Genomic DNA, 25,593 nt, shown 5'->3' on the forward strand with positions numbered 1-25,593 from the left:
TTATATTTAATCTCTATTCTAATGGAATGAACTACAAATAACGTGTTTCGTTTAATTTGATAACAAAAACCCACAGGAAAATTGAATAAATAATAAATAAAAAAATTTAAAATTATTTTAGCTTTATTAATTGTGTTGGTATATGCCTTTCAGTTCTGAGTATGATTTCGTTCAGCGCTGATATATTTATTATTAATTTTTATTCATCCCATACGATGGTATGGTATTCAGCTAATGTGTTACAATAATTAGAAAAATACAAATATCATCATTTTAATAAAAATTTTGTAGCATATTTTTTTATTTTTTTATTTTTTTTTATTTTATCAAGATTAAAATAACTAAGGTTTACTCTGAAAAAAACTTAGAATTATTTTTATCAGATACAATATCAATATAATTAGTTTAAGAAATAATAAGGTTAAAGACTTTAAAATTGTAAGCAGAAAAACAAACTCTTTTTTCAGAAACTAGTTTTAATTTTTAATGAAATTCTAAAATTAACGTTTTTTACCAATTTATTTTTTGCCATTACTTAAACATTCTTTAAATAAAAGAAAAATGCTTCTTGATTATCAATATTTAATCTTCCACAGTCTCACCTGTCAATAACCTCGAATAAAATTTAAGCTCTTACCTTATTTTCTTCCTTATTTGGATGTTTTTTTTAAGAAATATCCAGTTAATGTTAGTAAATTTTTTATAATTTTTTTTTTAAATATTTTTATTTATTTTGTAAATCTCAATAATTGAAGTTAGAAGGAAATAACCTTCAGACTTTTAACATCTCTAATTGTTTGATGAGTTAGAATGTCATAAAATGATAACTTATGAAAAAGTTACAAAATATTTTTATTTAGTTTTTGATAATTAGCGGAAAATTTAATTTATTTCTAACTATTCTTTTTATTTTGGTTTTCATATCATCGAATTTTTGACATCTCGACAATTTTCATATTTCTTAATGGTTTTTTTTAAATTTTTTTTCGTACAAATCTTGTTTCCATAATTTTTTATGAACATTATGATTGATTTTATATCAATTATAACCTTTTTTTACGATTTTTTTCGTTTTTTTTTATTTCTCACTTTTAAATTTTTTAATATTACTTTGAAATATTTTACTGAATAACTCAATTATAAATTACATGTAATGCAATTTATAATTGAGCTTTTAATTTGGTTATGTTTCTATTGAATAACATCAAATTTAATTATCTCTCTCCCATTTCTAACATCCATTTTATTTTCATAGGGATTTTAATTTGTCAAATACCATTGAAATACTATGGCTTATACAACATGTTAAGAAGTCTCTCGTGTCTACTAGCTCACGTCCATTTATCATCGGGTATTTATATCTTTAATTTTTTTTTTACTATTCAATTATCTTTCCCATCTTTTAAATGTTATTTCCCCATTTATTCAACTTATTATTTATTTAACTTATTTATTTCCTCATATGGTCGACTGACTGACTTTGTTTTCAATTAATATCAGATTTTTTTCTTTCATGCAATGTTCTTAAAATATTTGTTGATACCATTTCTTAATTAGCTGAAATTGCTTTTCATTTAATATTTCATTCAGCAATTAAAATAGTAATAGTGGGACGCGTTTAAATATTAATTAAATGAGTTAATGAACGTATCAACAATTAAAGGGAAAATTAAAGGCGTGAAATTGAAAGCACTGTTCTTTATTGCATTAAAGACCAAATTAAATGATATTTCATAATTGTGAATATTTTTTGACAAAGGCATTTCGTTATCGTATTAAAATCAATAAATGGTAAATAAAGCATATTAATAAGTGTTTGATCGTTACATTTATTTTAATGATATTTTATGTAAAACTCTTATCATATTCAATTAAAATAATTATTTTAAATTGAGAAGAAATATTAGAAATGAAATTTTCGTCTCATTAGTAAATACTTTCTTCGGTGGAAAACATTTTAAGAGTATTTTTGGTAACCAAACTTTAATTAAAAAATTTCTTTAAAAAATATGTAAATGAGGATTTTGGAAAGTAAAAGGAATGATTAAATTTAAACTTAATCCAATGAAACCGGGAACAAAACCTCTGATGCGAGCAAAAGGGAGAATTCCTTAATATGCAATGAAAATAATGTATTTTTAAAATTATAGCTCATTTCTAGGTTACCGGCAATGTTTGCAGCTATCTGGGGAACCACATTATCATATTGTAAAAAAATAACACATAAAACATATTGTACAAAATGAAAATATATTATTTTACTATTAAAGAAGGCAATATGAATATTAAAATAATATAAATCTTTGCGTAAAAAAATTTATATTATCAAAATTTGCATGACAATATTTTGTTATCCAGTTACAAATATACTTTTTTAATGAAGTAAAAGTTAAAAGTCACAGTTAAAGTTGAAGTCACAGTTAAAAGCCAAGTCAGGACGTTTCGGTTTCTTCCCTTTAACATTCTTTCCCTTACCTTTATTTGTTTTTCTCTTTTAGATTTGTTAAATTACCAAACAAATAACCGAATAAAGGAAATTACCAAATAAGCAAAACATTCCAATATGATTGTATCGATCCTTATTTCTATATTATTAGTTTTCTATATTATTAGTATAGGAAATATTTGAAAAGCGTTTTCAGATTGCCCCATGTGGAGATAATTAGCATAGAAATCCTTATTTATTTATTTATTCACCAAATTTTACAATCAAATCATACCAAAAAAAATTGAGTTTTCCTTGAAAATTATTTCATTAATTCATCAGAAAGTTGTAAGCAATCTATCGTAAATGTTTACAATGATTAGGAAGTTTAATTCTACACTTAACAAGTTTTAAATACCTTTAAAAATTCCTGATTTTCTGTCACTGATAATGAGAAATAAAAAATAATTAGTTCACTAAAAAAATTATATTTAGGGCCATAGAAACATAACCACTGTTACAAAAAAGTAAGAAATGAGATGGATGATTATAATAATGGGACTGAATCTGAATGGGACCGAAATGTCAAGAACAAAATATCTTGGACCGGTTAAAAGCTTCAAGACAAAAAAAAACATGTACTGTAGTACATCGATCAAAGTAACACTTCTGCCACCCATACAATATATTGTTCGAAGCTACAAAATCTCTTCAAATATTTTCTGTTGTTTAAAATCAAAATTCCTGTAAGCTTTGATGGTCCGTCACATCAACTTTCTCCTGTTCTTAGAGCGATGTGACCTCGATCTATATAACTTTTCTGAAGAACAAAATCTGTTGACAAGATTTTGACGAAGATATAGCTATGATAATTTTTCTATGCATTCATAAATTTTGTTAAATTAAAGGGAAAAATGATAAAAACGGTGATTTGACCAATGATCAAGAGAGATGTTAAAATCAAAACTTTGTTGGGTCATTTCCTTTATAGAAAGAAGTCAAATCCCCAAAATACCTTAGTGAAATGATGAAATAATATTATTTTGATGCTATGATCAATGTAGTTAATTAATATTAATAATAGCAGGTGGTTATTAATAATTAAGTAAGTCGGTTAAAGGTAATAAATCAGAATTTATCACAATTACCGGCTATTATTAAACTAGCTGAATAACTGTTCTCCTTACGTGTTAAAAGAATTGAACTAACAATAAATCAGTACTGAATAATACTACGAACTGAATATTCATGTTTTTTTTCTACGAATATACACAAAACTGACAGTCATTTAAGAACGCAATTAGTGAAGCTAAAATAATTCCATTTTTCACATCAATTTTAGCCTTACTGGTGGCTTTGCGTTATTCGAAGAAGAAAAACACGTTTTTAGTAGTTGATCACATCAGAATAACATTTAACTGTATTCAGTATCTCTTAATTCTGTTGCTCGAGGATAAAGTTGCATGATGGATAAAATATACCACACTGAGTCGATTTCGTTTTCTGGTACTTATCCTTTTTGGATGGCCAGAAGAAAACCTCTTTTCAGAGAATATATGTTAAACTGCGCAGTACTGATGCAGTTTTAATAGGTTGATAATGTAACCTACATTAGTATATTATGTATTGTTTAAAATTGCACTGATTACCATAATACCTTAAGAGCCTATTACTAAAATTAATGAAACACCATTGGCATCAATGATATTATGACGATTTCTTATGTTCCTCCTGAATGAATTATTTCCATGTATCCATTAGCAAGCTTGATTTTTATTTTAAATAGTACCTATTACCAAAATTAGTTAAGTTCCTTGGTGTCAAAAATAGTATGGCTAGTTTTTGTTTTTCTCCTAAGTTAGTGACATTCTTGCATTAATTTTGTTTTTTAAGTTTATTTTTAATAGCTAGTATTTATAACCAACATTAACTAAGCATTTTAGACATCAATAATAGTATCGCCATTTACTACGCTTCTCCTAAATGAATTGTAGCGTAACTACCACTACGAAAATTAAACATCAATTCACTGGTATATAAGACATGCTAACTTGATTCAGGGATTCGATAGCCAACTGAACTGAGAGTAGGTTGTACTCAATCAAGCTCCGACGATTCAGAATCATGCCTTGTCATCGAACTGCCCGCGGCGGGAAGGTTTCACCTCCCAGCCGTAGTCAAGACTCCTCACCTAATATCTCAGCTTCCTTAGATGCTGCAATGGACGACGCCACTAAGTTGTGTGAAGATCTCAGGGCGAAACTTCGACGCTACGATGTGAATTATTTCCTGGACTTAATGGCCAAGAATGATCCCACCCCGACTCCCGAGAAGGACGTAGCAACTTCGACAGCGCCTGTGCCCGTTCCCGAGCCCAGCGCCCCCGAAACATCCGAGACTGAAGAGCCTGTGCCCGTTCCCGAGCCCAGCGTTCCTGAAACAACAGAGACAACAGAACCTGATGAGGAGGCCTCGGCATCCGAAACAGCGTTCCCAGATATTCCCTCCACTAAGCCTCCAGCCAAGAAGAGAAGGAAGAAAAAGAAGACGAAAGCAGCCAAGAAAATCAAAGCCTCTCCCCCAACTAAGCCTACTGCCTGGCAACCACCTTCCACTGCTCTTCCACCGCCGGAGTCCCCCCCCCACCAGCCCCGATGGAGACCACCGAGGAAGCTCCCATCGACGCCGCACCTTCCAGGCCCTTTTTAGGGCCAGCAAATAATGATGTAAAATCAGCTAAATTCCTGAAAGTGCTCCTTCGTGGCCTCCCAAGGGACTTCGACCCAGACCTGATTTCCCTTGAATTAGGGAAATTAAATATCGAAACACACAAGATCATCCAGTTCAAGAGGAAGGTGGGTGGGGCCTATCGGCCCCTACCACTTTTCCTAGTGATCCTACCCAGGCAGACCAACCACACGAAAGTGTATTTCACCGACAGAATCAGAGACATCCCGGTCAGCGTAGAGCGGTTCCACGGCGGCCGTCGGCCGATACAGTGTTTCCGCTGTCAGGCCTTTGGACACACCCAGATCTCTTGCTCAAGCCCTCCAAAGTGCATGAAGTGTGCCGAAGGGCACCACTCTTTTCAATGCAAGAAACCAAGGGACACTCCTGCAACTTGTTGTAATTGCAACAAAAATCACACCTCCAATTTCTCAGGGTGCGAGGCCCGCCCCTGTAGAAAAAATCAAAGACAGAAGAAGACCACCCCAGCATCATCTGCACATAGACTGGTCTCCTTAATTAAAGAACTACAAGAATTGCTTAAAGACGAAGAAGTCTTGTCGCTTCTCCAGTCATTCTTACCCCAATCTTCCCTTATTGCCACATCATCTTCGATGAAGAAGTAGATAGCCCGCTGGGCTAGAGGCTTCGTAAAACTAATTTTATATCGGTAACTTGATTCAATCACGGGGTACCTTTTGATTGATGAAGGTTGGCATGGTCGATAACTCCGCCCCCACATTGGTGACCTCCGGACATGATTGGAACACGCAGTAACGCCCACTTCGCAAAATAATTTGATGGTAACGCCTACTTCGATGGATAGTCCACACCACATTGAACAGTTGACTTGCTATTTGTGACTGCAAAATGCAACATCGAACGCTACGACGTGATGTCAATACACCTCTCACATTCAGCACTCAACAAAGCTCCCCGTTCTTTCACAAGTACAGCAACTAGTGGTATCGAATTCCATCCCTGGTAAAATTCTGGTGGGGGGAGTAATGTGACGTAACTACCACGACGAAAATTAAACATCCATTCACTGGTATATAAAACATGCTAACTTGATTCAATCACGGGGTACCTTTTGATAGATGAAGGTTGGCATTGTCGATAACTCAGCCCCCACAGAATGAAAATAATGTCTCTATTAACTTGGCTTACCAGTACATATACATAACATATTTTTTTCAATTCAAATACCGTTTGATTTTAAATTAATTATTTATTATGGAAATACGTTTCAAAAGCGGAATTATAAAAAAAGCAAGCAAATGGTTTCAAACTTTTTAAGGAATATCAATCTGGTGACGTAGTTCACTTGTGCTAGCACGCTCAGGTAGATCTCTGAGTTTCTGACATAAGGAATACAAAAATAAATATCTAAGAACGTGCAATAAACTTTTTTTTATTATTGTGATACTTTGTGGCGTAACTACCACTACGAAAACTAAACATCAATTCACTGGTATATAAGACATGCTAACTTGATTCAATCACGGAGCACCTTTTGATAGATGAAGGTTGGTATGAACGATAACTCCGCCCCCACAGAATGAAGATAATTTCTCTATTAACTTGGCTTACCAGTACATAATTTATTTTTTTCAATTCAAATACTGTTTGATTTTAAATTATTTATTTTTTATGGAAATACGTTTCAAAAGCGGAATTATAAAAAAAGCAAGCAAATTGTTTCAAACATTTTAAGGAATATCAATTTGGTGACGTAGTTCACCTATGCTAGAACGCTCAGGTAGATCTCTGAGTTTCTGACATAAGGAATACAAAAATAAATATCTAAGAACGTGCAATAAACTTTTTTTATTATTGTGATACTTTGTGGCGTAACTACCACTACGAAAACTAAACATCAATTCACTGGTATATAAGACATGCTAACTTGATTCAATCACGGAGCACCTTTTGATAGATGAAGGTTGGTATGAACCATAACTCCGCCCCCACAGAATGAAGATAATTTCTCTATTAACTTGGCTTACCAGTACATAACTTATTTTTTTCAATTCAAATACCGTTTGATTTTAACTTATTTATTTTTTATGGAAATACGTTTCAAAAGCGGAATTATAAAAAAAAGCAAGCAAACGGTTTCAAACTTTTTAAGGAATATCAATTTGGTGACGTAGTTCACCTGTGCTAGCACGCTCAGGTAGATCTCTGTGTTTCTGACATAAGGAATAAAAAAATAAATATCTAAGAACTTTTTATTACTGAGAGTGCTATAAGAAAGCAAACATCACTGACGCTTACTTTAAAATTGCATGAAGTTTCAATTATATCAATAGCACTTTTTCTAAACTATGAAGAAAATTTCATTTTTCAAATATATTTTTATAAATTAATTGAATTGAAATTTTTAAGCAATTTTAAGGAGCAGAGGCTAAAATTGCGCCATTCACCCACTATTTCACCATTTCAGAACGATAGCTTAAGCGATTCTGGAGTTAAAAGAGGGACACACACACAAACTCGCTATTTTACTATTATAGATTACCAATGAAGTTAGGTAAATTTAATAATTTTCAACTAATTTAGCTGAAGATTTCCGATGCGCATTTAAAGGGTAATTTCCCTCGCAAACAGCTAGACAATATCAATTGTTTGTTGGATGCAGATCGCAGCACTTTGTATGCGTAGTTCATTTGTTACTGGAATACTTTTTGCTTGAAGGTTTTCAATTTTTTTCTCATTCATTTTGAGTTTTTGTTTCTTTACAGAATTAAGTGTAAAAAATACCCCAGCAATGTTGGTTTTTTCCGGGTAGTGGCACTTAACCTTAAAAAAACTTCAGTGTAGATTATGCAGAGAAATGGCACTTAACCTTTAAAAAACATCAATGTACGGTATACCGGGCAATGGTACTAACTTTCTTTGAATAATACGATCATTAAAAATAATGCCCAGTGATTATTATAAATAGTCTCATTCCATACACTAACATTTTCATTAATCTTTTGTAAGGATATTAATATATTTGAACTAAAGATTTCAAAAATTATCTTTGATGTAATTACATACAAAAAAATGTACTTTTATTACAACAATTGAACAAATATTTTAAATTAAAAAATTTGTTTCATTTTTTGCTTATTTTCTCTTTGCTACTTTCACCCCACTTACTTGTTTCCTCTTTTTACTAAAACAGTTTAGAAGTTTGGTCAAATCACTTAATTTTTGAAGCTAATTGCTCCATCTTTTGTTAATTGGTCTCTTAGGGATGTGATTAAATCTCAGTTTTAATCATTTCCCTGCGACATATACATGGCAATTTTTCCTACAAATTTTGAGTTTTAAAAAACAAATCATTAAAATATACCCAAAAAAAGGAAATATCGACAGGCACACTTTGCAGTATCTGACAATGAAATATAAATAATAATTAAAAAATGGAAGCTAACATAAATTGAGTCTCACTATAAAAAATATATATTTCGCCTTTGAAAGACGTGAACATGACCTTAAATATGAATAGCAGCCCTTTAGACGTATTATGTTCAACATCAGTAAAAGAAGCAAATTACAATAGTTAAGCAAAAAAAAAAAAAAAAAAATTTCAAACTGCTTTTTTCGAAGATACTAAAAGAAAAAAACTATCTTTGCCTAATTAAAAACGAAAAATTAAGTTCGCATAATTTGTGAAAGCACGTGGGGGTAGGGGAGAGGCAAGAGATTTTTGCTGAGGATAGTTTATTACGAAAAAAAGTGCATCCTACATATTTCCTTTTAGATCGAGAAAAATGTTCTTTTCCTTCTACTTTAAAGACGGTATTTTTAAAATTTTTATTTTTTTTTTCATTTTTCCTTTTATTTTTATTTTTGCGTGTGCTTTTTTGTTTATATCGAAAAACAGTAGAAATATCGATAGACGATAAATTTTTCTTTCCCTATTTAGAAACAGTTATAACTTATATTTGCCTTAAGGCTCAGAATTTCAGATAAAATGTGAGTACTTTTAGCTGTTTGAAAAGTATGCGAAATTTTGATTGACGATAATTTTGATTTCATAATGGCATGACGATAGGTACTACTTGTATATGTCTGAAAACGCTGAAGCCTCCCTGTGACATATTGCCATTCAGCACTTAGATCCAAATAAAATAAGCTCTCTCCAGTTAGTTGGAAAATAAACAGAGTTTTCATAAATCTATTGCCAATTATAGACAACTTATAATAGTCAGAATTTGTTTGAATAGTCATATTATTCAGAACCAATCTACAACATAAACTTGAACTGACCGAAAACTTATCGAAGTTTCAAATTTTGATAAATAGCAATAAAATTTGTTTGTAGTGGTCAGAATGCAGTTAAAAATTGTATTGGGATGCAAATAATTGATGAATGAATCTCTAGATGAAATATAAGCGCTCTAGTTGTAAGAAAGTGATAGATCGGAATTTTAAATGGGGGAAAATTCAATCTGGAAATAAAATGGGGTTAAATACTATGAATAATGATCACGAAATGACTTGTAGTTTTTTTTCCTTAGGTACGGAGCTTTAGTTTTGAGTGTTTAGCTAGTTAGAAAATGGTTGAAATTCAGCTTGCAAAATTCCCCATTTGCTGACACATAAGCAAATTACTAAAACTTAGAAAAAGTAATAAAAGTATTTTTTTCTCTTTAAAGAAACTTATAACATAACCCTTTGCTTTTGAATAAAATTTTCCATTCCCAAACATAATAACCCTCTTCTCGTCATAGTATTATTCTCCTTTTACTACTACAAGATTTTAACATTTAATATGACTTCTAAAGAAATTTTTAATAAAAGTAACCTTAGAGAATATTGCATGCAGCGTAAAAGTAATCCCTTATTTAAAGGATAGTATTTCGAATGTTTCACAGGAGGATTGTTATGTATGCAAAGGATTTGAAAGCAACAATCGAACATTACAAACTAAATATCTTTTGGGAGGCAGAAATCGAACATAAGATTGCCAATGAAAATCCTACTTTATATGTATGGATTTTTCCTGATAAGATATATTAAATCTGAAGCATTAAAAAACTCTAAACGAAAGCAATTTCTTATATTCTTACATTTATTTCTTATATTTCTTACATTTGTAAAAGGAAATAGGGCAGAGCACTTTTCATTTATTAAATTATTCATCGATGCAATTTTTATTTATGAGTCTTTTCCTACGTGAACTAAAAAATAAGCCATGTCAAGAATTTGTGAATCAACTATTAATTTCCTGTTTAAGGCAAAGGTATCACTTTACGAATATTTTAAAGCTCTAAGAAAAATCTAGAAAAAAGACATTCTTATATCTTGAGTATGTAATAAAGGAAATAGTTAAGAAGTTTTTTTAATGATTAAAATATTTATATTTTTATTGTGTTTTAACTCTCTCCACTTTGTGTGAAGGTAAAAACTTGTAATAAAAATTTTCAGATTAGATAAGGAACTCAAATTTTAACAGGAACTCTGAACTGCGAGAGTAATTAGTTTCAATAGCTTTCTGAACGCTCCATATAAAGTTTATTGTCATTTAATCACCAGAGTAAATACGTTATCAGTCAAAATTTTAACCACTGTTCGACTAGTTACTGGGCATTTATTTCGACAATAGTTCTATGCTGTACCACAAGTTTTAATCATTTCCTTACAAATATTCAAAACTATTCAACAAAATATTGAAAACTATGAGCACTTTCGGTTTATTTAGAGTTTGGGTATTCAAACCTTATCATGAGATCTATGATGTAAAACAATAGTTTAAATGCTGAAACAAATGCAATTCCTTATTGCTTAGCTGAATTTCTCCCTATATTATTATTGACAATAGGAAATTATCATCTAATAAAAACTCGTTTACATTTTAACTAGTTAAAGCAACGAAATGGCAAATGGAAATCTGAGTATATAGTAATGTAGTAATTATATTATGATTGTATAACACAAACACTCCCCAATGTTTTTCAAAACTTATGCCAGTTACGTTTTTCATTTTAGTTGTCACAAAAATAGAATTATATTCTCACTTAATTTTTTAAAAAAATTTTTTTTTATAATCATTACTTTTTTTACTTAGATATACTTAGTATAAGACAAATGATACAACATCTGTGTATTTTTTTTTTTCCTGATTGATTTAGGCCAAAATTTTGATTCAAACATTTTTGCACGAGTTTTGACTTAAACTAGCCTATCATCAAGAAATTATTAAATCTTACACGTTTCTTGAAAGAAAACTAAGGAATTTTATTTTTCTATTTATGCTATTTTATTTTTTAAAAGTTGGGAACAAGGAAAAGATTATATTTGGCTTAATATAAATAAGTTCTGGCTTAAGTTCGTAATAATGAGATCTTTTTTTTAAAAAACAAACTAAATACTGAATATATTTTTAAATACACATCATTCAAAATTAATTTTGCTCTAATGAGCAGATTTTTTAAGCGCTTAATTACTGAGGGATTATCACAAACATGCGAACTAATTAGTGATACTTAGTTATTAAGTAATGCTAAGCTTTGAAAGATTCCGAGATTTGGCGAAATACGCAAAAATTTAAACTAATATTAGGGGATCCAAGTTTTTGAAAGCTAATCTCGCTAAGCAAGTGGGACTATATTACCTAGATTTTGGCTACTTTGCATATTTTGAGGGTAAAAACGCTATGCTCATTATAATAAAATTTTTCCATTTCTTTTTTTATGAGAGGAGATTAAGATAAATACATATTATACACTAAGCTTGTGAAGAATTGAAAGTCCATTGATGTATCTAAACAATAATAACTTTATTTTAGTAACAATAGACATTATACAAGCGATGCATCTTCGAAGTAAGCGATGCATCTTCGAACATGATGAAATTTTTTTAGTAAAAAATCAGTAATAACACAATACTTGATCCATTGAGGACCAGAGGGTGAACCACACACACTCCCTTTCCTTATGTCAAGAATTTAAAATTGAAAAGAAATTAAATTGTTCCCAACGGACAGTTAAGAGGATGGGAAGAGATCAATAGTTAGCGATTTATTGATGATAAAACAGACAAAAGCAAAGCCAAGTAATTAATATTTGTTGTATCTTTACTCCAGCGCCATCTACAGTAACTTTTTTGTAACACTCAGAGTAGCAATAAACAAGCTGTCATAAGGTTGTAGTGGTGCTGTCTCTCTTGTCGTATTCCAATGTTAGCATTTACCAGATTTAGAAAAACTACTAATTTTAGGTCTTACCAGCAATATTACAGTCCACATTAATTAGAAGGGAATATTCATGGATAAATTACCCCACTTTTGTAGCCCCGCATCAACAACAATATTAAATTTGAAATACTTTTACTCTGGCTTAATCGCCAAAAAGACAGTGAGAATTAATATAACCCTGTAACTGAAACATTTTTCTGGAACAAGAAATAAAATAACTTAAATAAAGAGTTATAAGTACATTTTGATGTTCGATATAAAAGTCGAGCACTTATCGCGACAGTGAATTAACGAGTTCTACATTTGTATTCAATTAAAAAGTTAGCTGTTACATCGATTTAGCCGTTAAGAAGAGAATAAAATATTTATTGTTGTTGTTGTAGTTAATTTGCGTTGCACTAGAGCTGCACAATGGGCTATTGGCGACGGTCTGGGAAACATCCCTGAGAATGATCCGAAGACACGCCATCACAATTTTGATCCTCTGCAGAGGGGATGGCACCTCCGCTTCGGTAGCCCGACGACCTGCGCGTGAAGTCGAGCACTTTACGGTAGAACAGTTTAACGAGGACCCATACCACGCACCCTTGGTCCCTACGCAGAGTAATCCAAGAGGTCACCCACCCGCACACTGTCCACAGCCAGTGATACTTGACTTCGGTGATCGGCTGGGAACCGTGTCTTAACGATCAGTCCACTGCGGAGCATAAAATATTTATATTTGTTTTTTTTTAAATGTACTAAAAATAAAATAATTGGTGTTTTATTTTATACTTTAATGTTAAACTTTTACGATTTTAATGTTAAACTTTTTTACGACTAATAATGTTAAACTTCGTAGTCTTGTAATCTTGAGCCCAATTCTGAAGATAAGGAAACTCTTGAATCAAGTATTGAGTGAAATTTGCCTTCGTGGGGGACTTTTTGATGGAATTAACCCGCATTTGCTTTACATGGAGCGGAAAACCACGAAAATCCCCCTCAGTTAGCCTGACGGCAAGGAGACTCTAACGCAAAATTCATCTACCTATAAAGATAACCTACATCATCACTGTGGCCTGTTCAAGCCGGATACGAAATAATTGTTTCAATTTAATTAAAATTAGATTAAGAATGATTAAAAAATAATTTTACGAGATTAAAGAAATTTTGAAAACTAGGAACTATGTAATGCCTATTATGGCATCCTATTTTCGGAGATATTCTCAGATTTTTGCAAACAAATTTAATAAAAATCATATTTGTAGAAAAGATGTACTTAAAGTAATTTTTATTAGCACTTTTAATGAAATATTTGTTAGCTTTTATTTCCTGAAATTTTGTTATTCGTCATTTCAAACTTGTCTAACTTAATTAGTAAAATTTCAATGATTGACCACATTTTTGATAATAATATATTAACATTAATCTCAACAATGATCATATTGTGATTGCTGTGACCGGGCTCTACTGTGACCGTCTTTCATTTTATTATGACGTCGTAATGACTATCTATGCTATCTGGCTGCGCATTCAAACTAAAATATAAATTTTCCTAACTGCACTATAAAACATAAAAATACATGTATTGCATGAATAATTTATGATTTATGCATATCTTCACTCTTTTTCAAACAATTTGCGGTTTGAATGCCGTGTATATGGCAGCATTATAAAATAAATTGCTCGTAAAACTGTTTTATTTTAAAGCTAATAAGAGAGAAGCTTTAAACATCGCTTAATTTTAGTAGTTTACGAGCGTTTAAGTCTATAAAACTTGATATTCTAATCTAATTTTTGAAGAAATTATTGCTCGGATTATATGCGTATAATTTAAATTTAAATAATAGCTCTCGCAGAAAATATTTACGCCTTAAAATTTTAAGTTTCGCGATTCAAATTTGTAAAATTAGATTTTCAGGTTCCGCTTGTAATATTAAGAATTCAGCCACAATTCGCTCTGTATGAAATGGAACTTTATAGCAAATTTTTGAGAAACAATGTTAAGGCTTGAATTTAAAATTAAACTATTTTTAAAAAGGAACCCTCGTAGCAATTATTTTTCTTTAAAATGTCTTTCATGGTACGAAATATGCTCTGCGAGATATTCAACTGTTATTTTTGGAGAAAAAAATATTGCGACTGTTGTCTTAAAAATGTTTAGTATAGAGTATAATTTTGACTTTATAGTGTAATATTATGTAGTGTAATATGGTGAATTTAATCACATAAATCTTTTTCTTTTCGATGAAAGTTTCAACGCATTTCTCTCTATAAAATTTGTCAATCTGTCAAATTCTGTTGATGCTCAAATTAAGGAAAATGATTTTTAAAATCTTAGTAACAAGCATTTTGTATAAAAATTATGTGAAAAAAAAGAGGAACAAATTCGAAAAATAGTGCGCTTATAATTGCTACTACTTATAAACAATTTTTTTTTCAAAGCAATAAAAATGTTAAGTTTAAAAGTAAAAAAGTAAAGTTCAAAAGTAAAAAAGTAAAGTTCAAAAATAAAAAAGTAAAGTTCAGAAATGAAAAAGTTAAGTTCAAAAATAAAAATGTCTTTTTCAAAAATAAAAAAATGAAGTTCAAAAATAAGGATGTTAAGTTCAAAAAAAAAGGTTAAATTCAAAAATATAAAAAAATCCTAACATTTTCATTTTAGCATACCTAAGTTAGTGTATTCCGTAGTTACGGCACAGCGGGCTGCTCTGTGACCCATTTTACTTTTTACAACAGATTAAGCAATTCAACTATTGATCGAAAATTCTTGATCGAATGTTGAATTTTTTTTATTCCGCGGTACATCCTGTATATTTTTTTACTCACCTTCGCAACATCAAGTTTCTATGTTTCATTGTTTTTGCGCAGCAAAGCAAAACGTCGCGTAAAGTTAAACACGAACTTACGATACTCTAATCTAGCGAGATTAACAACTTAAATAAAAAAGACTGGCACCAGTTCAATCACTTAAAAAAATATCAGGGTTGGATATACCGGGCAAATGTGCACCACGCAAAATAAAAAAGATATCACCCTGAATAACTTTCTTTCTAATGATCAGAATTTGATCTAGATGACTTTAAACATGCTAACTAATTAGTGCTCACTTTTAATTAAGTTGCGAATCAAACACAAAACGCACTTTTTCTGAATAAACATGCATATCTTTTTTTATATATCTGGATTCCTGACCCTCAAAGTAGACGAACTTTTGAAAAGTTGTATCACAAATTGGAGGGCTAGGAAACTTCCTCCAATATATATTTAGTGATAGTCCCAAAAAAACAGCTAAAAATGTCGCCTTCGCAAATGAGTAAATTAAGATAATCACAGACTAATTCAAGAGAGCGCCATAATTAGTTTGATTCCGTTTCCAAGCAACCAAATTCACAAAGTGAAAAAGAAGGAAATAAAGTTTTGTGATTACTCGGAGAGGTTTATTTATTAATAGTTAATAGAAAAATGGTTAATAGAGAAAACTGTCTAAAAGTTTCTAAGCAATAGACATTTTTTGAGCTGATTTCTTACCAAAACGCAAAAATTTTTTTCTTTTCGATCTTCTTTAAAAACAAAATTTGTATTAAATTCATACTAAAATCAGAAAATTCATATTAAAATCAAATTTAGATAACTTATTATAATTGTATACAAAATTTTAGAGATAATAAGTTTTACAGCTTCGATCGAGTCTTCAAGGCAAGAAAGATTTCTTAAAAAAATGCTTGAAAAAAATGCAGGTGCTATAGTAACTTAATGCACATTCACAAGGTTTTAGATAATTTACTATAATTCTTTTTTCTATAGCTGAAGGAATTGGTGAATGTTAAGTGGCATTTAAAAAACATTGAAATATTCATGTTAAAGAATAACATCTATATTGTCGGATTCATTATTTAAAAAATCATTTCATTTCGCCAAACGTTTAAGCTACATGGTTTTCTTTGAATAAAGATGATTTGCAAATAGCATCCTGATGTTTTGATACATTCTGAAATTTATTTTTGCAAATTCACCAACAAATGCCTTTCTTCAATTACTATCAGCTACATTAATCACCAAATATCGCTACTATAATTTCCTTGTTTCCCCCCCCCCCTTAATTTACAAACTTGTTTTGCGATTCTCACTATCGTTACATACAGAGTTATTCATAATTCCCTCCGGGGTTTCGAAGCGTTATAATAAAAAAACGAAGACGAATATGGCAAAAAAGAACATATGAAATCATTCCGAAAGTATTCAAGTTTTAATTTAAGCAGTTGCCGGTAGATGGCAGTAACATGTACCCCTGAAGCCAGTTGTAGTAAAGAAAAATGGCGTTTACAGGCGGAGGGAATTATGAATAACCCTGTATATTTAATACGATGCTCTCTTTAAACAGAGTTCGTAAGGTTGTTAAAAAACATTGAAATGGTGTCAGCAAAACTAAGAAAGTAAAATGTATTATTTTTTTTTAACGTTTTCACTCACCACAATGTTCAATTTTATTTACTCCAAATATTTGGTTTCAAAATTTTAATTTTAAAGTTAAGGAAAACTTCATAATTACAATATTGATGCTACTTTTTTCTTGCTTTTTTAAAGTCTGCATGAACCCTGTTACATTAAAATAGCGATGTTTATTTCCACGAGCGAGCATAAAATACTACTCAAAGTAATGGTTCCGCCCCAAATGTGACTCAGTATAATTGATAATAACAATTTTATTAGCTTCAAAAAATATGAAGATGAAAATAAATATCGACCTGTTTCAAACGCTCAAAAATGATCGTCCATTTTCAATATTGGACTGGAGTGAACGATTTTGTGACGTCAATATTTAAACGCTCGAAACAAGTCAACTTTTATTGTCATCATCAAATTTTTTTAAAAATTAGTTAAGTTTTTATATTTTCGCCTTAGTTACTTGGGATTATTACTAAACTATTATACTAATTTAGTAAACTAATTTAGTAGGATTTACTAAAACAGTATATTAAATTGCTTCATGTCATATTAAAACAAGTTTTAAGTAAGATAATAGCATAAGCTCTTAGATTGAAAGAATAATAGTCATAACTTTTAGTATAATATAATAATTATTAGTCATAATAATACAATCAATGCAGTACAATTTTTTTACAGCTTGTCTAAAAAGCACTTTCTAAGGTCGTCAAAAAAATTCTGTTTACAATTGAAAAAAGTAGAATGAGAAAATGGAATGTCCCCAAACATAAGGAATCAAAGTTAAATAGTTACAAGGACAGTTATTTCAAACAAGTTTAGGTTTCTGTCCTACTCGAAATTGTTTGAAAATGTAATTTTTATTTATATATTCCAAAATTTATTACAGATATGATTTAAGATATAGTTTAGGCATACTTCGAAAGCGTTTATTTTTACACCTTTATTTGCTCAAAATCATTAATTAATATGCTTAAAAAAATTTTTTCAACCTGTATGATTTAATACATCCACAGCATAATAGTAAACGGGGCTTCCAACTCATATCCTTATCCTTGATATACCACTATTTAACAAATTGATGAAATATACTTAAATAAGTAATAACAGTTAAATTGTTTCTCGTTTTAGCTTTCAGGCAATAATATGTTTCATTCAAACAGGTTTCCATTCCAGAAATAAAAAAATGTTTCTTTGAACAATATAATTCTTATCCTCTTATGACAAAATATTGAAAGAATTTGTTTTCATAATTTCTGTACAAATTAAGTTTCTCAAGGCGTTTTTTTATCTTGAATTTGGAATCTTTTAAAAAAATTTCTTTTTTAGTATTCACTGTTTAACAAAATAAGGCATTTTCCAGAATACAAATTATTCTATAATAATATCTAGTAAGTTATGCTAAAGGTGAAAAATAATTTTAGCAAAAGTAAATATTTTAAATATCTTTTTTAGGAGCATTTTTCTTAAAGTTATCGGTATAATATATAAGTTTAGAAGTCAAAATAACATTGCGGTTCGAATTTGTTCACTTAATAAACAAAGCAAACAGTTGTGGTTTTTGAAGTTGTACTAATATGTATTTACTTTTCACAAATCAAGCGAATAAGAAAGAATAAAATAAATAAATAAATAAATAATTTGTTTGTTTTTTTTTTCTTTTCTAAAGAAAAGGGGTTATTCAATACGATCAGTCAGACGTTTTGTTTTAATACAGCAAAATGTTCTTAAATTCCATTCAGCTAACTGGCTATAATTCTGAAACTCGAAAAAAAATACATGATAATTATTCAGAACGAGTGCTAATTTAAAGAAAAACTTTAAGTACTAATAAAAATTAAACAAAATAAGTAAGTACATTATCGGGGAAAAAGACTACGCGGTAGCATAAAGGAAGATCATTTGAAACATGCAAAAAATATAATAAAATAAATGGTTGAGTAGTTCTGGGAATAACACTTGGCAAGGTAGTTGGTAGTTTGATTTTAAAATTCAGATGTTAGAACGATATCAAAGCTTAACGCCGTCAGGGGGCATCCGGGGAATACTGTAGACTCAAAGTTTGAATCTACTTTTCCTGCACCAACTTTTAATTGTGTTACCCAATGAAAAGGTGAAAATTACGCCAGCCCTTCCATTTTCCAATGTCTCGTCTGAAGATCCATCAATGAATGCAAATATGCAGTCTTCTTTTGAATATGAATCGATGCTTTCGATTCCTTTGGCTTAGCTGTTGGCTGCTGGTTCAGTTTTGGAGCAGTTTTCAAAAAGATTAATTTTAATTTCTGTGTATTCGGAAAGAGTTTTGAATTGGTTCCTGTAGGATCACATACTTATGGTGAAGTCCAATCTCTTGTCTAGTTGCTTCATCAAATTGCAATGTTGAGGAACGTTTGCTCTACATTAGGAGTGCTTGATTGCCAATGTGGACTTTTTCATGACTTCTGATCTTATTGGTAAAATTGAGAACTTGGAGTTTTGTTATTAAAGCATTGATACTATTTTATTTTATAACCGGCATTGAACAGTTTATCCTATTCTGAGTTTACGAATACCAATGTTCAACTCCATAGCTTTGTAATTTTGAACCTTATCCTGAACACAATTGAAATCCTGGATCAAGTAATTGGAGAAATTTGCTTTCGTATATTAGGAGGAATTTGCCTTGGTGGCAGGGGACTCTAACCCATGATCCGTCTACCACTGATGATAATTTACGTCAGCACTGTCGACAGTGTAACCCGTGTGCATATAATGGATACTTTTAAGTCTCTAATTTCAAATCTGCAATCGGTTGCTCCCTCCAAGCTAAAGATTTCTTAAAAGTTACATTTTAAGTCTGTTTTTGTCGAAATGTACAAGTTTAAAAATGTTACATATTAAGCTATGTATTAAATGTTATGTATTATTTAACGCTATGTTACCTGAAACTGCATTAATGTTATGACAAACTCTTAGGGAAGTTAGGGCACATCATCAGGATTGAAATTGTATAGGAACCCATATCAAGTCATGTCGTAATGGGCGTATGGGCGCTTCTCTGTTATGAACTGCTTCCTCGTGTGCTTCTGAACAGGTCAAAATAGTGAAGCGCCACTAGCCGAGAATGACGAATTTACGAGCATGGGTTTCTATGTAATTTAAATTCTGCTGATGTGCCCTAATTCCATTAGAAGTTTGTCGTAGCATTTACGCGATCCCTTGTTAACTAAAACGTTTTTAAACTTTTACGTTTCGAAAAAAATAGACAAAACATGTCACTTTAAAAACAAGTTTTAGCTTTAGGAGCAAAATTAATTTCAGATTTAAAATCTCCACGCCCGAATTAGGCGAGATAAAGTATTTGTATAAATGCAACAAAAAAAATTTTCCTACAGTAATTCAAAATATTAATATTAAAATATAACTTCGTATTTTTTGTCAATTTATAAAATATATTTATTTGATAAAATTTCAAAATATTTTTTCCTCAGTAGTCAATAAAAACACAGATGGACAACAAGTTTGCCTGAAGCAATATCACTTATTTCGCATCTTTTTATATTATAAAAGAAAAATAGATTAAGCTCTTGAAAAATGATGTATTGAATCTAAAACTTAACATTTATTACATATGAGTTGTTTGCATCAAAATTAGCACAAAAACATTTCCAATTTCGGTACATTGGTTAGGTGTACTTTTAAAAATGTAAAATCATAGCTTATAGAAGTGTATCATAACAAGAATATTAAACATTTTAAAACTGAAATGAGATAAAATTTTAATCATTTAATTATAATTCTTTATTTCATTGTTAGGGGGTTTTGAAAATTTATAGGAGGCGATGATCCAAAAAATGTTTAGGAAACTATGTTTGATGTAATGAAATAAACTTAAAACCAGCATTTGTTGACAAACTTTTCAGAGAGAAACAATAAACAAGATTTAGCGCATAGTGGTGTTAAAGTATTAAGCATTTTCTCGATACGGTTTATTTCACTAATTTACACAGACAGCTGGATTAAGTATCGTCATTTAACGCAGGCAAAACCTTTAGAACAATTTTCCAAACTAATTCACTCACAATAATTAAGCTGACAATACCGAACAAATTAATAACAGTTTTATCAAGAAATAAGAACTCTATTCATGACTTGAAGTTTCTTTAATGAAATTTTGTTTTTGAAATATAAAAAAAATCAGATTCTGCACCTGCTGTTTTGAGACTTCCAGGCAAAGTCTATTGTTTGTGTGCAATGTAAAAACATAATGAAGGAGTATAATATATTTTGATAAATATAGAGTCATATTTAAACAAATATTATCATTCATGTTTGCAATTTTTAACAGAAAAAAAAGCAATTGTTAAGTTAACGTAAAAAATATAGATAAATTAAATTAAATCAATAGTTTAACAACGAAGAATATAATGACCATTTGATTTCGCTCATATCAGTTTATAACAAAAATTTTCAGTCATAGCATTTTAATTACATTCGTTTTGAAACCAAATGGAATAACAAATTTTCTCAATTTTTTTTTTATTATTCACCATTAATGTATAATCATTCATTTCTATTTATAGAAAAAGATTAAGAGACAGATATAGCTTTCTCACAATCTTGTCTTTGAGTTGAATTCAAACCGTAATTACAGATTTATTTTTCTTTTCAATGGATGCCTTAAGACTGTTTTGATGTTTCTTTTTTCTCATTTCATTTATTTTAGTGAATGTAAGAAAAATGAAAATTTAAATCGTCGAAGTGAAGCGAATACATGTATTCAATTTTCAGCATAAGGCTAGCTGCTCGCGGTTATATTATAGTTATCCCTTTATGACTGATATAGTTAAAAAATCCAACAATTCTTTTTAGAATAATTTTCTTCCTACACTGAAGAAAAAGTATTGTGAAAACTACGAGAATATGGTCAAATTTAACGTCTTTCTGGCTCTGGGGGAATAAGGTAAAGCTCGGTATTTTTTATCAAAACGATTTCATAATGATTTTGGTAAAAATACCAATAGAGCATGGTTTTATAAAACATAATAAAATTTGTTAAGTGTGGGAAAAATCTGTAATTTCATCATGATACCTTAGAGAATAACGTAAAAACCATTTTTTCTGTTAACTTATCAGTTTTGTATTTTTTTTATTACATGTGTGATAATAAAAACAATAATTTTGAAAGCCAGAATTTCCAGTAAACCAATACCATATGGACGGAAAAATTTCCAAATGAATGGCTTCAATACTCAACCAGAATACTGACGTAAAGTATCTTTAGTGGTAGATAGTTCATGTGTTAGAATCCCGTTGCTATCGGTCTAACCATGGAGGTTTTAGTGGTTTTCCTCTCCATATAACGCAAATGCCGGTTATTTCCATCAAAGAGCTCTCCACGGAAGCTAGTTTGTTCCAATGCTTGATCCAGGAATTTCCTTGTCTTCTGGGTTGAGTTCAAAATTGCAAGGCTACGAAGTTAATCATTTGGATCGGTTGTTCAACGTTGATTATAAAATAAAATTATACCTTGTACCTATATTAGTATATTTGGTACCAAACACATACTTTGAAACATTTCAGTTTTGAGCGAAACACATTTATCAATGGTAGCAAACTAAAGCCTAAATATTAAAAATAAATAGATCGTAGTGAGCACTTTAGATCATGACTTTTTCTCAATCTGACCGTTATATTGTTTAAAATATTTATATACAGTCGTGGACAGAAGTTCTTTTAATTCTCATTCATCAGTGGGAAAAAAAATTTCTGAAACTACTGAAAATTCGTAATAAAATACATTATTAAAACAGCACCAATTACCATAATAGCAGTAGTAAGTATATTACCAAAATTAATTAAGCGTCATCTGCGTCAATAGTAGCATGGTCATTTTCTACGGGTCTCCTAGAGTTACTTCCGTGTAAGATATCAGCTTCTTCAGGTTCAGGTAAGGATAACTCTTGGTTCCCCTATCTAAATGAATAGGTACATTTTCTCCATCAACTTTGCCTTTTAGTACATAGCGTATTTTTTATTTCAATTAATGTATATTAACAAATTTAATTAAACACTGGTCTCAATAATAAGATTGTTTTTTTACTGCCCTCCAAAACGAATACGTATCTTTTATTCCATTAAATTTTTTCATTTCATTTAATACAAAGTACAAGCATCACTAGCGTTAATGATATTGTTAATTTTTACGGCCTAAGTTAATAAAGTCTTTTTCTCCATTAATTTTGTTATTCATTGCGCATAGTTTATTTTTCATGAAAATTATTACTTATTAACAAAATAATTAATCATCATTGGTTTCAATAATAGTTTCGCGATTTGATACTTTTCTCCTAAGCAAGTTAATACCACTTTTCCAACAATTTTGCTTTTTTTTTATTTCAACGAATATATATTATCAACATTAAGGATCACTCAATAGTATGGGGAATTTTTATGGTTTTTCTGAACAAATAAGTTCCTATTCTCTATTATCTTTGAGTTTCAGTATATAGCTCAATTTTTTTTAATTAATACCAAAATTAATTAATCATTATTGGTGTCAAAAATAGTTTGGATATTAATTACATTTATCCTTATTGCCACTTTTTCCATTAAACCAAATGTAGTACCACTTCCCATTAATTTTGCTTTTTCTCACATAATATTTTTTTCATTTCAACTGGATACCTGCAAGTGACGTCATCGTAGGCAAATCGGATCATTTGTCAATTCAGAAACGAATCAGGTTCGTGATATCGCTTACAGGTATCCTATTAAATCTGATTTAAATCACATTGTTAGGCATAATCACTATACTTCTTGAATCGCAAATACCAAATTTTCCTTGAGTTTAAAATGTTTAGTTTTATAGAAACACGCTTTAAAAGCATAAGTATAAAGAAATTCTCACATGGTTTCGGTAACTTTTTATACTACTATGGTGATGGTGTCAGCCGATGCTACCACGTTCAAATTTATCATTTAGTTTATCTGACACAACGAAAATTATTTAAATATTAAAGATCCTGCACCATACTTCTTTTTTTTAATCAAATGGAGCTAGAAGCTATCAAATATCAGTAATGAGATATTTAAAGTATTAGAAAAAAATAGAATCGTCAATAAGAAAAATGATGCGAAACGTCAAATGGTTCTACCGAACAAACTATTTAAAACTTTGAAGGAATTTTAAGATTGGGGTCTAAATTTGCACCCCCAGTCCGAATTTCAGGATAATAAAATCAATAGTTTTTTGAGTTATAATAGATACACTTTCAGAAACATATTATAGATCTAGAATAATGGGAATAAAACGATGGTATAAAAGAGATTTAAAATTTTTAACGACGCTAAAATTCAGTTTCTCGCTTTATTTTATCTTTAAGCTTATTTGAATATTTTTTTATTATATCTATATAATAATTTTAAAAACAATGTTTTAAATATGATATCAATTACTTCAGTGAATCTTTTTTTATTCTACTAACTTATCAGCATTTTATTCACGTACTGCAAGAATTAATCTCTTAGAAGACTAAAATGTATATTTTGGTACTCGTAAACACATGATAATAAGCATAAAAATGTAATATGTCGCCCATGGACACTTATGTTATTTACTCGAATGAACAATCACGTCGTTCTCCCTCGTCGCTTCTATCGATTTCAACTTTCTAGCCCCCCCCCCCCCATTCCCTCTCTTTTTCTATTTCACAAAATATTCTATTCATCCAATTCTTCCAAATTTCCAATTCTCCGAAATTTCAAGATGTTATAATAAAACTAGAAGGAATAAAGCACTCACCATTTCAAAATTTCCGAAACAGAAAGACATAAGAAACAAAAATGACAATTTAGGTTTAAGATAATTTGATTTGATAGTCCTGAAACATTAATGGACTTGTATGTCTCACTACTTCTTTATTTACAATTTAATTTTTCAAAAATTTCAATATTGGATTTAAAATGCACAACTTTAAATTTTTGAAGATTTCAAAGGCCGTGGTAGCCCAGTGGTTAGAGAATCGGATTCTGGTTCGGAGGGCCGGGATTCGATCCTCAACTCCGCTAAGTTGTGCGGTCAATTGCTGAGCAGTACCATTGGCACTGCTCCATCCGGAGAAAATTTCCTTCCCCTTCAGATCTGTCAAAATTGTGAAAATGGCCTCACGAATGTGTGGTGCTGCCATTTATCACGGAGGCTCTAAGCTTAAGACGTACTTTTGTTCCTGGCCATTAATATTGTCCATATGTTCAACCTTGGTAAATGAGGATGACATTTTTAACACTCTTACAAAGTACTTAAACAATAAAACAAGCTGTTGAGACAGTTGTGATAATTAAATCGTTACTTTTGGACATAAATTTTGAGATCATTTTTTAGAAAGCTTTCTTATCATTAAAATACAAATCTTGTGTTTCTTTTTCTCCTTTTTACCACGTTTATATCAACTTGCCTTCATGTATGTCTGTTCGGGTGGAATTTTGTAACCGCTTTTAAACTAACTTCCCGACTAGCTACAGACTTCACATTTGGCACATAGTTCAGAATTGGATGACAATGCATGAAAATGAAGATAAAGAAGACATACAAAGTAGAATAAAATTAAAATTAAAGAAAAATTAATATTTTCGTTTGTTGTCGATTCGATTATTTCAAATTAGTGTCACATGTCAGTTGAAAAGTTGTGCGTACAATGAGGGAAAAAAATTAGATTTCGGAGGTGAGTACAAAAAAGAAATCAAAATAAAAATACTTTTAAAAACCACGTTTTTTTAGTGAAGAATAATAATTAAAAAGCAAAAATTTGAAAAACGTTACAGTAAATTTACATAACAG

The 25,593-nt window shown here is 30.2% G+C and overlaps 1 long non-coding RNA gene across 1 annotated transcript in view; it reads left to right on the forward strand.

Moving 5' to 3' along the window:
- The first annotated feature begins 1,270 nt into the window (after nucleotides 1-1,270).
- Nucleotides 1,271-25,593, forward strand: part of LOC139426035 (uncharacterized) — a 70,719-nt gene continuing 46,396 nt past the window's right edge. Inside the window, exon 1 of the long non-coding RNA XR_011637296.1 lies at nucleotides 1,271-1,351. This is a non-coding gene — a long non-coding RNA (uncharacterized lncRNA). The remainder of the gene's footprint in view (nucleotides 1,352-25,593) is intronic.

The sequence above is a fragment of the Parasteatoda tepidariorum genome, chromosome 7, assembly GCF_043381705.1.
Source record: "Parasteatoda tepidariorum isolate YZ-2023 chromosome 7, CAS_Ptep_4.0, whole genome shotgun sequence".
Classification (NCBI taxonomy): Eukaryota; Metazoa; Arthropoda; class Arachnida; order Araneae; family Theridiidae; genus Parasteatoda; species Parasteatoda tepidariorum.